Source organism: Trichosurus vulpecula, chromosome 4, assembly GCF_011100635.1.
Source record: "Trichosurus vulpecula isolate mTriVul1 chromosome 4, mTriVul1.pri, whole genome shotgun sequence".
NCBI classification, from domain to species: Eukaryota; Metazoa; Chordata; class Mammalia; order Diprotodontia; family Phalangeridae; genus Trichosurus; species Trichosurus vulpecula.
Window position 1 is genome coordinate 199,790,245 of NC_050576.1, and position 14,185 is coordinate 199,804,429.

A 14,185-nucleotide genomic window follows, 5' to 3' on the forward strand; every position below is an offset into this window, starting at 1 on the left:
CACTTCCCAACATGGACCGTGAATGGAAGGAGACCTTTGGCCGATGGATGCTAAAACAAAACACTAACGCGCTCGCGCGCGCGCGCGCGCACACACACACACACACACAGGCTCACACAAATGGTAGCAAAAGGGTAGTTCATAATTCTTCAATTATGAAGGAGGGACAGCTCCCCCCCTCTCCTTCCTCTCCAGCACACAGAGCACGTAAGACTCCAGAAGTCCCATGGGAGGGTGGCAAAGCAGCAGGCGCCTTTGCTCACCCTGGCAGCATGGTGTCTGCTAACCTCCTTGTCCTTCTTACTCAAAGAGGACCAATGACATCATAATGTTGGGATCAGTGTACAGTGTGTCCAACTGTGGCTGATCAAACCTCCACCACAGGTGGGGCACAAATAGTCCAAAGGAACATTTGGGAGAGAGATATCTCTCAAATCTCACATCCCACCTTTCTTTCCAGCGATTGCAACTCTGCTTTGCTCATAGCACTTCTCCCTAGTGTTCTAGGGTGAAAATATTAAGAACTAGAGAATACAAGAAAAAGCCTGATCCTCTGTAGCAGGCCAGACTTCATCAGGACTGAACCTGGCCCATAACCACTTGGATCTAGAGCAGAGTCGTTGTGTTCAGGCAGCTGGTGTCCGAGTGAATAGAGAGGGCTGGGCCTGGAGTCAGATTAAGAGTTCTAATCTAGCCTGGACACTAGAGCTTTGTGACCTTGGGCAAATCACTTGACCTCTGTTTGCTTCAGTTTCCTCATGGGTAAAATAGGAATAATGAAAGCAGCCACCTCTAAGGGTTATTGTGAGGATCAGATGAGAGAATGGTAGTAAAGGGCTTAGCACGGTGCTGGGCACACAGTAAACACTATAGAAATGTTAGCTACACTAACTAAGATTGTGCTTTGTCACTTCTATACCTCAATCTGGCTGTATTTACCCCTTAGAGCTATCATCTCCACTTCTTTTCTCTTCAGAGCTGCCTTTAATATATAGCCTCATTCTCCTTTATGGAAGAGGAGTAATGTACAGTGTCATTTGTTGCCTGGGGATGACCCTGAGCCCTGGACCCCTCTTGGACCTAGGTCTGGCCTTCAGCATTGGAAAGGAAACCAGAGTCAGTATCAACTCCATTTTCCTTTCTCTAGCTCAATATTAACCCTGTTTTATGGGTACCATAGTTAGTGGTGTGACGACAGATGTCCCCAAAGCAAGCTGGGTACATTCCCAGGAGCCATCTGAGCAGAAAGAATATCCAGGGCCCAAAACAACCACTACTCTCTTCCTCTTCCTGAAAAAAAAAAAAGGGTCAAATGGTGGCAGTTCCTGGCTTGCCCTCCCCTTCCCTGAGTCTCACCTTGATTGACCTTTTCTACCTTCACAAGATAAAACTGAACCTGAACTTATGGGGTGTGTGGGAGAATGATTTGGACATCCCTGCCTCTTGTTCCAGAAGGGACAGGAGAGCTGCTTCCCTGCCTTAAAGTGGATCTACTTTCAACTCAGCCTTTGAAAGCCCTACGTGGGCCCCTCCTCAAGTCCCTCTGCTTCCCAAAGGCCTAGGGTAATTTGAGAGTATGGGAGGAGAGAGGGAACAGAGTCCAGAGCCCAGTCACGACCCATTTTATCCTTAGGAACATCAGCTTTAGGTGAGGGTATGACAATTGGGAACTTCCTTAACAGATTAAAGGAATTATTCATTAATTTATATTGACATCTTGGGTGGGTGGGTGTGTCCAGATCTGTGATTTCCTTTGGAGGGGGGGAACAGACTCCTAGAGTGAAAATCCCTTCTACTAATGTAGCTCAGCAATTTGCCTCTAATTACCTCAACTGTAGAGAATTGGTTGGGCCAATGAGAGGTTAAATGACATGTCCATAGTCACAACTAGTAAGTTTCAGAGGTAAGACAAGAACCCAGGTCATCCTGACTTTAGACCAGCCCTCAAATGACTGGTTGACCTCTCATCACTACTGTTCACCAAAAATTATAAAGAAATATCCCTGTAGAGCATTTCTGATCTCTTTCAGGACTGTATCCCCACTCCTCAAACCTACACCTCCCACACCCCATATTTAGCTTCCCTATCCTTGGTTCTTAAATATCCTCGGGAGTATTAAAATATTTTTCCATTATTTGAATCACCGTCTTTAGGACTACCTACCTCTTCCAGATTCCTCCATTATCGTCTCCCCCTCACTTCCATCCTCCCCCCATCCCCCCCAATCATACCACCCACCATATGCACAGAGCAGCAATGAGCCTATGGCTAAAACCTGGAGTGGCTACACCATTTCCTTGACCTTGAGTCCCTCTTTGGCCTAGAACTGAGCGCTTGTGTAAGACGGGTATGGAGACATCTGCCCTACCCACCTGTGATCCTTCCCTTCATTTGGACAATGTCCCTATGATGAGGGCACAGTCTCTGGGAACCCCTTGAACCCTTGAACTCTCCTTGAATCTTGCCACTCGACCTGGCCTTGGCCTGAGGCTATAACCATTAAGCCCAAATGCCTACCTTGCCCAGTCCTCTATTGTCCAGCTGTTTCCCACCCTTAATCCTGTTTCCCATCCTTAATCCTGATCCAAATATCTATACCCTAGCTCTACTACCCCAGCCCTTGATGGGTTGTCATTTCCATATAGCCTTCAGCTATTTCCCCCACCCCGGAGTCTGACCTCATCCTTAAGTCCCTCCCTAGACCCCTCTTCTGGCCACCCCAGACCACCCCTCAATCCCTCCCACAACCTTTGTGTATATAATCTCCATCTTGCCTCCATGAGGGCGGTCAGAACCAATCTAGCTCAGATGAGTCTGACCCTTTTTCCTTACAGGCGTCGCAAGGGGTGGGATCTCTCGGGGCAGGCTTATTTGGCTAACTCTTAATAAACTTTGTCCTTTCCCTTGGCTGAGAAAGCTTGAGTCGAATTCTTTTGGCAGGACCCGGCGTGTCAGTACTTTGGGGTGTGGAGCACCTCTCACCCCAAACCCTCATCATTTATGGTTCCCTGAACCGGGAAGCACTGCTAATCTCAAGTTCTTCTCCAGCCAAGACTGAAGGTATGTGAGCCTCCCCCTCTCCCAATCCCCCTCCTCGCTCTCCAAACATTTTGGATGCGCTTCTCAGGCCTGACCTCAGCAGGTCCCAGTGGGTTGGACAGCTTGGTCCAGTGGTCTCAGTGAGTCGGACAGTCACGCTGTCCTGGTCAACCTGACGCTATCAGGTGGTTCTCGGTGGGTTGGACAGCTTGGTCCAGTGGTCTCAGTGAGTCGGACAGTCACGCTGTCCTGGTCAACCTGACGCTATCAGGTGGTTCTCGGTCCAGTCGGACAGCTCGGTCCAGTGGTCTCAGTGGGTTGGACAGCCACGCTGTCCTGGTCAACTCAACCTGACGCTATCAGGTGGTTCTCGGTCCAGTGGTCATGTCGAAGGACATGGACGGATGCCCCATCCGGAAGCATGTGCCAGATCCTTTCAATTGCGTCGGCGCTGGGAATTTGGGAAAGTTTCAGGTACCTTCTGTATATTTTATTTTCTTGTTTTATTTTGTTTGTCTCCCGACAATTACTCCTAACTATTCCTTTACTAAGGAGGAAGGAATTTCCAGCCGAAGGGACCCCACGCCCTGCCTCTACTGCAGGCCCTGCAACATCTATCGCCATGGGCCCTACCCCCAAGGCAATCCCTACTCAGGTTCCAGCCTCGGGCCCTGCCCCCACGGCAATATCTCCTCCCCTAGCCCCTCTCTCTGAGGTAGCACCCACTTGGGTCTCTGGGGTATCTTCCCCTCTGACCTCTACCCCTCCTCAGGTACTAGCTGATCTCCCTTGCCAGCCAGATGCCCTGGCCTTGCAGTCTAATCTACCTCAGCCCCAAGCTCCAGGTCCCACAGCACCTTCAAGGCTTTTTCCCCTGAGGGAAATGCCTGCCTCCCCTGCTGGGACAAGGAGAGTGCATGTTCCATTCTCCATTTCAGATCTCATCCAAATTAAAGAAAAACTGGGGAGATACTCAGAAGATCCCACTAAGTTTACTGAGGGTTTTAGGGATCTGTCCCTGCAATTTGAACTTTCTTGGTGTGATTTGCATATCCTCTTCTCTACCTGTTGTATCACTGAGGAGAAGAGGAGAATATGGGAACACGCTCAAAAATTTGGGGACAGTTTGGCTAGCAATAACCCCATAAAATATTCCCCAGGAACAGCTGCTGTTCCAACTAGTGACCCAGGATGGAATTATCAAAGGAGTGAGGATAGAGAAAAGAGAGACCATATGGTAATTTGCCTGTTAGAAGGCCTAAGAACTGCATTTCAAAAGCAAATAAATTTTCAAAAAATTAGGGAGATTACTCAGGGAGAAAAAGAAAACCTTGTCCTTTTCCAAGCCCGGCTAGTAGAAGCTATTAAGAAGTGTACAAATTTGGATCCTGATTCTATTGAAGGGGCAGCAATACTTAACATGTATTTCATTAATCAGTCTGCCCCAGATATTAGGAGGAAACTGCAGAAATTGGCAACGGGACCCCAAACACCTCAGGCCCAATTACTGGAGACGGCATTCGGAGTGTTCAATAATAGAGACTTAGTCCAGGCAGAGGAAAAAGCCAGAGACAGAGAACATGTCCAATTCTTGGCGGCTGCCATGGCCAGGAGATTGCCGGAGGGTGCTTCTGGCAACTTTGGCAAAGGGGAAACCTGCTTTCGATGTCACAAGGAGGGTCACTGGTCTAAGGAGTGCCCCTCTAGGGCGCCCCCCTGGAAGAAGTCTCTAGGATCCACGCCTCCAGGACCATGCCCAGCATGTCCCCGAGGTTGGAAAAGTGGTAGAGCCTCCTCCCAGTACCCTGTCCTCCAGTCTTCTCAAGACTCGGAAGGAGGGGAAAGCCTGGGGCTTGGCTGTGCTCCCACTTTCTCCACCTCTCTCGCGGAGCCCTGGGCAAAATCGAGGCAGAAGGTAAGGTTACCCACTTTATCACGGCTATGTTCTCTTGCTTTAACTAGTGGCTTTGGCCCCACATGTCCCTTGACCCATCAGGTCATGGGCATCAAGGATCTGTTGTCTGAACACTCCTTCTCTGGCCCTGCCCCCTTTTGGGGAAGGGACCTGATGGTAAAATTGGGAAGCCAATTTTCTATAGTTAAACCTCATAACTCCCTTTTCCCCGTTTCCCAGACCTCCCCATGTTCCCCCGGAGGCATGGGAGAGGGTTGAGCCAATTGTTTGGGATCAGGGAATTCCTGGGCAAGCTACTTCTGCCACCCCAGCCATAGTTCCCCTCCATTGCCTTCATTATCCAATTAAGCCCAAGGCTTGGGAGGGACTGCAACCATTAATTGGCACTCAAGGCCCTGACTCACTCCCTCTAGAGTGGGGCCCCTACCCAGCACAAGCTTTTGGGACTTTGAAAACTAAACTGACCACCACTCCAGCATTAGCCTTACCTAATCTAGAAAAACCTTTCACTTACTCTGCTGAAGGAAGGAGAGGACAGGCTTTGGAAATTCTAATCCAGTCCTTAGGATCTGACCCCTGTTTTCCAAAACAATTAGATTCTCTGGCTGCTACAGCCATTCCAATTGAGGAAGCTTCTAAGCCTCTAGCAGACCAGCCCCTAGAAGCTCTGCCTTGCCAGAGCACCCTGGAAGCAGAGGGCCACCAGTGCCTGGCTAACCACAGGCTCACCAAACATCAAACCTTGCTCTTAGATATCCCCGACCTTATTTGGATGTGCTACACACTCCTGAACCCCGAAGCAGAACAAGTGGTTAGGGGAGCTAGGTACGAAATAGTCATCTTTAATTCCCACCAGGGATATTGTCCTTTCTCTGTACTCCTGTACTGTCTGTTTTGTTGTTTGCTTAACTTCCTTGCCAGGTTTGTCTCCTCCAGTCTCCAAGCCATCAACTTCCAGATGACTATGCACCCCTTGAACTGGACCCATCAAGCCAGCTCTATGCCCCTTGTCAGCAGGAAGCAATTCCAGAAGCTGAGACCTTCGTCCCTGACCCCAAAAGAATTTGGGTCCCATTTGTTTGAGGGGGGAATGATGAGGGCACAGTCTCTGGGAACCCCTTGAACCCTTGAACTCTCCTTGAATCTTGCCACTCGACCTGGCCTTGGCCTGAGGCTATAACCATTAAGCCCAAATGCCTACCTTGCCCAGTCCTCTATTGTCCAGCTGTTTCCCACCCTTAATCCTGTTTCCCATCCTTAATCCTGATCCAAATATCTATACCCTAGCTCTACTACCCCAGCCCTTGATGGGTTGTCATTTCCATATAGCCTTCAGCTATTTCCCCCACCCCGGAGTCTGACCTCATCCTTAAGTCCCTCCCTAGACCCCTCTTCTGGCCACCCCAGACCACCCCTCAATCCCTCCCACAACCTTTGTGTATATAATCTCCATCTTGCCTCCATGAGGGCGGTCAGAACCAATCTAGCTCAGATGGGTCTGGCCCTTTTTCCTTACAGGCGTCGCAAGGGGTGGGATCTCTCGGGGCAGGCTTATTTGGCTAACTCTTAATAAACTTTGTCCTTTCCCTTGGCTGAGAAAGCTTGAGTCGAATTCTTTTGGCAGGACCCGGCGTGTCGGTACTTTGGGGTGTCGAGCACCTCTCACCCCAAACCCTCATCACCTATTCTCTCCTTTCCATCCTCACCAGCTCTGGGAATAGTGTCCCTCCACTCAGATCCCTGGTCTTCATCTATCTCTTTTCTCTGGAGAATCTCCGTTGGGTGTGAATGGCATAAATCAGGACATAAGAGATCACAGAACAAAGGGAGATTTTGAGGTGCCATGTAGCTAATTCTCTAGTTAACTAAAGACGTCGAAAAGAACCGCGGTAGAGTCAGTCTATGTTGGAGCCCTGGGAGCCTGGGCCGCTGCAGACCCATGCTTCTCAATGACTTTCACTCCATTCCCCAATTCCTGTCCTTCTGGATGCTGAGAATTTGTCAGCTTCCCCTGCCCCCCAGCAGGCCCAATGGTGGCACAAAGAGCACAGAACTCCAAGAGGGCCATGTTACCTGTTCTCTCCTGCTCCAGCTGCTCCCCAAGACTGGGGCTGGAGTTGAGGTGAATAACAAAAGTGAACCAGGAAGTCTGCAAGGCATTCTAGATGTACAAGGTTGCACCATGGTCACCACAGTCTCTTGTTTTCAGCTGTGCTGCTAGGTACTACTCAGGATCATTCAAAGTACCTTCCGGCTCTAAAATTCTATGTTTGTGACATCTGTGACCATTGTTAGCACACAGTCTTCACCTCATTAATCCCCTTCTACCCCTTAATGGGGCCTCCCCAGCTTTCCTGACAAATTCAGTCCAACCCCTGATTTATAAATGAAAACCTGAGACCTAGAGAGCTGATGTAAATGGTCCAGGATCTAATTAATGGCAAGGTCAGAACTAGGATCTAAGTCTGACTCAATTAGGGCCACTCACTTAAGCAATCGAAATGAAGGCTCTCTGTGATCTAGAGGAGTTTTAAAGGGAAATTGAATCAGTTTCTCTGACGCATTTCAGTTCCTACATGTGGTGGTAAATGCTTTTCCAAGTGAATGATTCTATGGTGACTCAATGCCTGCCCTACAGAAGGAAGCCCCTGCAAAAGACTTACATGTACAAAAGATTTATTAAAGGAAACTCCCTCTGCAGATGCAGGTTGGCATCTAGTATGTGTCAAACTCTAGTCTTCTTGGCTCTAAGAATTAAAGAACTTACGAAGGAGTTTATCGTTTTCCCCCTTGAGTTGCCACATATGAATATTAACTCTGATTTTCTCTGCCTAGAGGCAAATAGGTTCACAGTGGCCTGGACTCAGGAAGACCTGAGTTCAAATCCAGACTCAGACTAGCTGTTTGACCCTGGTCAAGTCATTTAACCTCTGTTTGCCTTACTTTCCTCGACTAAAAAATGGGGATTGTAATAGCACCTCCTTCCCAGGGTGGTCATGAGGATCAAATGAGATAATATTTGTAAAGTTCTCTAAGTAGAAGGCACTTAATAATTTATTTTCTTCCTTCTTTTTCTAGGGAAGGGAGAATAAATTCCCAAAACACAGATATCCCAAGGGAGAAATTTGTCAATTATTACCTTAATTATATCTACTTATAAATGTGTGTAAGAAGATATCTACTTTCTAGAAAGCAAGGTCAATTCAGTTAAATTCCTCAGATGACAGATGGCACTTATGGTTACAAAATTCTTAAAAGTAAATGTATCTTAAAACTTTTTTAACATCATTTTCCACTGACTCTGCCCTTCCACTCCCATTGAACCCTTCTCTATAACAAATAAATATAATCAAGCAAAAAAAGAAAATCCACCTTTCCAATGTCAAGTACTTTCCTCATTTACAGCTCTTATGGACTTAAGTCTCTGCCCTCGGGCTCCTTACCTTTACACCGAGTCAACATTCTTCTAGTGGGTGAGCCCAAAGCCTTTGTACTACTTTGCTATAAGGAACAAAATCTAAGGTCTTCTTTCTGCTGTGTACAGTGAGATTTACTGTGTTTTGAATAAACATTATTCTTAGTCTCCAAGAGTTTTTAACCTAGTAGGGAACACAAACGAACACAGCTGGAATAGTAATACTGTATTTGTTTCAAACAAAATCAGGGTTATAGGGGTTCACAGTCTAATAGGAGGGACAACATGGGAATAACTGTATTAACAAGATGAAGTTAGATTAAAAAGAAGATAACCCAGCGGAGGAAGGGGTGGGAGGACTAGAACAGATCTCCAGCAAAAGGTGAGATTTGAGCTGAGTCATTGAAGAAGGTCAGGGAAGCCAGGAGGCAGAGGTGAGGCTGGAGAGAATTGTGGGCAAGGGGGGCAGCCAACAAAAATGCCCAGGGGTAGGAGATGGAGAGTTGTTTAAAGAACAGAAAGGAAGCTAGTGTCACTGGACTGTGGGTCTATGGAGGAGAGTAAACTGTTAAGAAGACTGGAAAGGTAAGAAGGGAGCCAGATATCAAACGAGAGCATTTACATTTAATCCTAAAGGTAACAGGGAGCCATTGAAGGTCATTGAGTGAGGTGGGTAATATGGTCAGAGCTGCAGTTTGGGGAAATCACTCGGCAGCTGAATGGAGGATGGATTGAAGTTTTGAGAGACTTAAGATGGGGAGACCAATAAGAAGTCTATTGTGATAGTACAGGCTTAAGGTAATATGGGCCTGAACTAGGGTGTTGGTGTGTAAAGAATGTTAGGAGAGAAATACAATATATTTTACATGATGAGAGCAAAAGATCACCGGGATCTTATCCATTTCAAGAGATCCGAGAGATTCCTAGGTTGGGTGGGTCCTCTGACAGATTCTGGAATCAGGAGTTGCACAACTGGAGAGCAATTTAGAATTACGACCAAAGAGTTATAAAACTACATACATACCCTTTGACCCAGAAATACCATTATCAGGTCTATTTCCCAAGGTGATTGGGGGAAAAGGAAAAGAACCTATGTGTTCTAAAATATTTAGAGCAGTTCTCTCTGTAGTGTCAAAGAACTGGAAACTGAGGGGATGCCCATTCATCGGGGAATGGCTGAAGAAGTCATGGTATAGAATTGTGATGAAATACTACTCGGCTGTAAGAAATGATGAGCAGGTTGGTTTTAGAAAAACATGGAAAGATTTACAGGAAATAATGCAGAGAGAAATGAGAAGAACCCAGAAAACATTGTATACAGTAACAGCAATATTTTTGGAAGGGTAACTGTGAATGACTACATTATTCCGAGTAATATGAATATCAAATCAACTATGAGGGACTTTTGAAGGAAAATGTCATCCACCTCCAGAAAAAGAACTGATGCATGGAACTATGTATTGTATGGTTCGGATGAGGGCACAGTCTCTGGGAACCCCTTGAACCCTTGAACTCTCCTTGAATCTTCCCACTCCACCTGGCCTTGGCCTGAGGCTATAACCATTAAGCCCAGATGCCTACCTTGCCCAGTCCTCTATTGTCCAGCTGTTTCCCACCCTTAATCCTGATCAAAATATCTATACCCTAGCTCTGTTACCCTAGCCCTTTATGGTCTGTCCTTTCCATATAGCCTTCAGCTATTTCCCCCACCCAGGAGTCTGACCTCATCCTAGTCCCTTCAAGCTCCTCCTTAGACTCCTCCTTAAGTCCCTCCCTAGACCCCTCCTCTGGTCACCCCAGACCACCCCTCAATCCTTCCCACAACCTTTGTGTATATAATCTCCATCTCGCCTCCAGGAAGGTGGTCAGATCCAATCTAGCTCAGATTGATCTGGCCCGCTTTCCTTACAGGCGTCGCAAGGGGTGGGATGTCTTGCGGCAGGCCTATTTGGTTAACTCTTAATAAACTTTATCCTTTCCCTTGGCTGAGAGAGCTTGAGTCGAATTCTTTCAGCAGGACCCGGTGTGTCGGTACTTTGGGGTGTTGAGCACCTCTCACCCCAAACCCTCATCAGCTCCATATGTGTATGTGTGTGTGTATAAAAAATGCTGGCCTTCTCTAATGTGGGATTGGGAGGGGAGGAGAGAGAGACACCTGGAAACTCAAAATATAACAATAAAATAAATATTTTTTTAATAAGAGTTGCACAAGTTGGGTAGGCATGCCCAACTTGGAGTGGATGGGTTGTGATTTGCTTTGCTGGATGAAATATTCATATCAAAGAGATCACAGATGCATTTGAGTATTTCCTAAAGCCAGATAAAAGAAGTTGATTGGGTTAAGTGGGAAGAGTGCCAGAGATAAACTTTGCCTACTTCACAGTTTTCCGAGTCCCTTCTTGGCTTTCAACACTCATACTCATCTCGTGTCACCTTTTGTCACAGAGAAGCATGGGAGGAACTTGTTCCTATTTATTGAGAGCCTCTTACATGTACAAATTATAATGGTGGCTACTGGAGGGACCTCAGAGAAGAACATCTCAAAAACATGCTCATAGTCTCACTCTCTCTGTCTCTGTCTCCCTCTCTCTCCCTCCCTCCTTCCCTCCCCCTCCTTCTCCCTCTCTCTTTCCCCTCTCCCTTTCCCTTTCTCTTCTCTCTTTTCCTTTTTCCTTCCCTCCCTCCCCCGTCTCTCTCTTCTTTCCCTTCCACCCTCTCTTTTCCTCTCTTTCTCTCTCCCCTCTTCCTCCCTCTCCCTCTTTCCTTCTCTCTCTTTCCCTCCCTCCCTCTCTACTCCCCCTCTCTTCTTCCCTCTCTCTTCCTTTCTCTCCCTCTCTCCTTTCCTCCCTCCTTCTCTCTTTCTGTCTCTGCCTCTCTCTCATAGAGAATGGATTTGTTTTTCCATTCCACCTCAGCTACACAAAGGGATGGTTAATTACTCTCTTGCCATCACCCACCAGCTTTACACTTTCCTGATGGAGAACTTTTAAATGTCTTTATCATAATCTCCTATCATTCTATCTCTCTACATGTTAATCCTCCTATTTTTTGTTTTCACCTTAACCTCCAATCTTTCCACCCCTCAGTACTTTCCCAAGTCATCATCCCAGTTCTCTTCGGCTTTCCTTTCTTCCTACTTTCCATCCCTTAATCCACTTAATCCAGTGGTTCCCAAGGTGGGGGCCCAAACTCCTGGTAGGCTGTGTCTTGACCCCAAAGGGTAACCCAATAGGTTTCTGGGAAGATGGATAACATCTCCATCTTCTCTCAGTAGCCAGTTGACTATCATGAGGCTTGTCTCCAACACAAGCTCATATACCTTTCAATCATTAGTACCCAAGGTTGCCCCACTTTGTTCCCTCCTGCTTCTGGTCTGCTATGGCTGTGTAAGCTCTCATCCTCTCTCCCGTTCCCCTTAAAGTGTTTATTAACCTAATATCAATCTGGGAACCCACACCAGGAACTGTATAATCACAATCTTCCTCCCTGCCTCCTAATGGATACTTTATCGCCAGATCATCTCATGGGTGTGACTACTGGGCACTGAGTAAGAGCCCTGCTTCTCTTGACCTTGAGTTGTACCGGGTGAGTAGCTAAGGATCTGTAATGCTGATCTCATATTTTCCCCCAAACCCAGTCCTCTTTCAAAATTCTCTATTTCTGTTCAAGGCACCACCATTTCATCAAGATTTGTGTCCTTAACTCCTCACTATTCCCTCACCACCACCCCCACCACCCCATCCAATCAGTTGCCGAATCTCGCCATTTCTACTTCTACAATATCTCCCATATCCATTTTCTTTTCTCTATTCACCTAGCCACTATCCTGTTCAGGCCCTCATTGCTTCTCACTTAGTCTGTTAAAATAGACTCCTAATTATTGTCTCTGTCTCAAATCTCTTCCCACTGCAACCCATCATCTACATGGATATCAAAGTGATCTTCCCAAACTATAAGTCTGACCATGTCACTGCCACATCCTTCCACTCAATAAATGTAATTGGTTCTCTATTATATCTGGGACCTACTATAAAGATTGACATTTAAAGCTCTTTGTGGCCAGGCCTGTTTCTATATTTCCAATCCTCTCATATATCATTCTCCTCCACATGCTCTATGATCCATCCACACTGGACTTTCTGAGAGAAACTATTATTAATAGCCAATTATTAATTTTGGGATCCAGGGTTTTTTCTCTTTTTGCTTCCTCATTTAAAGCCCAGACCTTGTAAGTCAAGTCTGAAGGATAGGGCTGATGATGAGATAGGCCTAACCTTTTGGAACATTCTCCTCAATCTTGGGCAGGACCCCACCCAACTGGAAGAATTTATTTCTGATTAAAGTATAAAGAGAATCAAATCTAGGTGAATTCTAGCCCTAAAGCCCAGGCTCCTGCTCTAGGAACCCCACCCCAATTCCCCAACCTGCCTCCCCCCCTCTAGGTTCTGGGTGGAGATGGATTCTTTTGTCAGGAATTTGTCTGAGTCTCCTGATCAAGTCTAGTTCTCAGTGGAAAGAGCTGAAGACTTTTGGCTTATCTCCTCATTAAAACGTCCTTGGAGTTGTGAACTGATCCAGCCATTCTGGAGAGCAATTTGGAACTATGCCCAAAGGGCTTTAAAAATGTGCATACCCTTTGACCCAGCAATACCATTTCTAGGTCTGTATCCCAAAGAGATCATAAAAATGGGGAAAAGGATGTACATGTACCACATGTACAAAAATATTTATAGCAGCTCTTTTTGTGGTGTCAAAGAATTGGAAATTGAGGGGATGTCTGTCAATTGGGGAATGGCTGAAGAAGTTGGAATGTAATGGAAAATTATTGTGCCATAAGAAATGATGAGCAGGTGGATTTCAGAAAAAACCTGGAAACACTTATATGAACTGATGCTGAGTGAAGTGAGCAGAACCAAGAAAACATTGTACACAGTAACAGCAACATTGTGAGATGATCAACTTTGATGACTTAGCTCTTCTCAGCAACGCAATGATCCAAGACAATTCCAAAAGACTTGTGGTGTGAAATGCTATCCACATGCAGAGAAATAACTATGGAGTCTGAATGCAGATCGAAGCATAATATTTTCACTTTTTTGGTTTTTCTTTCTCATGGTTTTTCTCTTTTGTTTTGATTCTCTTACAACTAATGTGGAAATATGTATAATATGATTGTACACGTATAGCTTATATCAGATTGCAGGCCATAATGGGAAGGCAGAAGGGGGAAAAATTTAGAACTCAAAATCTTATAAAAGTGAATTTTGAAAACTAAAAATAAATAAATGAATGAAGAAAGAAAGCAAGAAAGAAAGAAAGGAAGGAAGGAGGGAAAGAAAAAGAAAGAAAGGAAGGAAGAAAGAAAGGGAGGGAGGAAGGAAGGAAGAAAAAGAAAAATATGTGCCACTATGCTAGGTGGCACAGTGGATAGAGAATCAGCTCTAGATTCAGAAGGACCTGGGTTCAAATGTGACCTTAGACACTTACTATCTGGGTGACGCTGAGCAAGTGACCCAACCCTGATCTCTGCCTGACACTTTTCCAAAAGGTATTTTAAGCATCTTTTCATTTGTCTCACTTCTCACATGCCAGTCTATCTCTCCCATCTCTTTGCATTTGTACTGGCTTCCCCACCATGTCTGAAATGTTCTTGGTTCTTATCCTGGAAAAGACTTCACAAGATTCTACTAGCCCACCTAGCTATCATCCTTCATTTCTCCTTTATTTGTTAGTCTCTACTTTCTTTTCTTTTACTCTCTTTTATACCCTCTGTATTCTAGTTTCCAGGCTCCTTATTCAACTGAAATTGATCCCT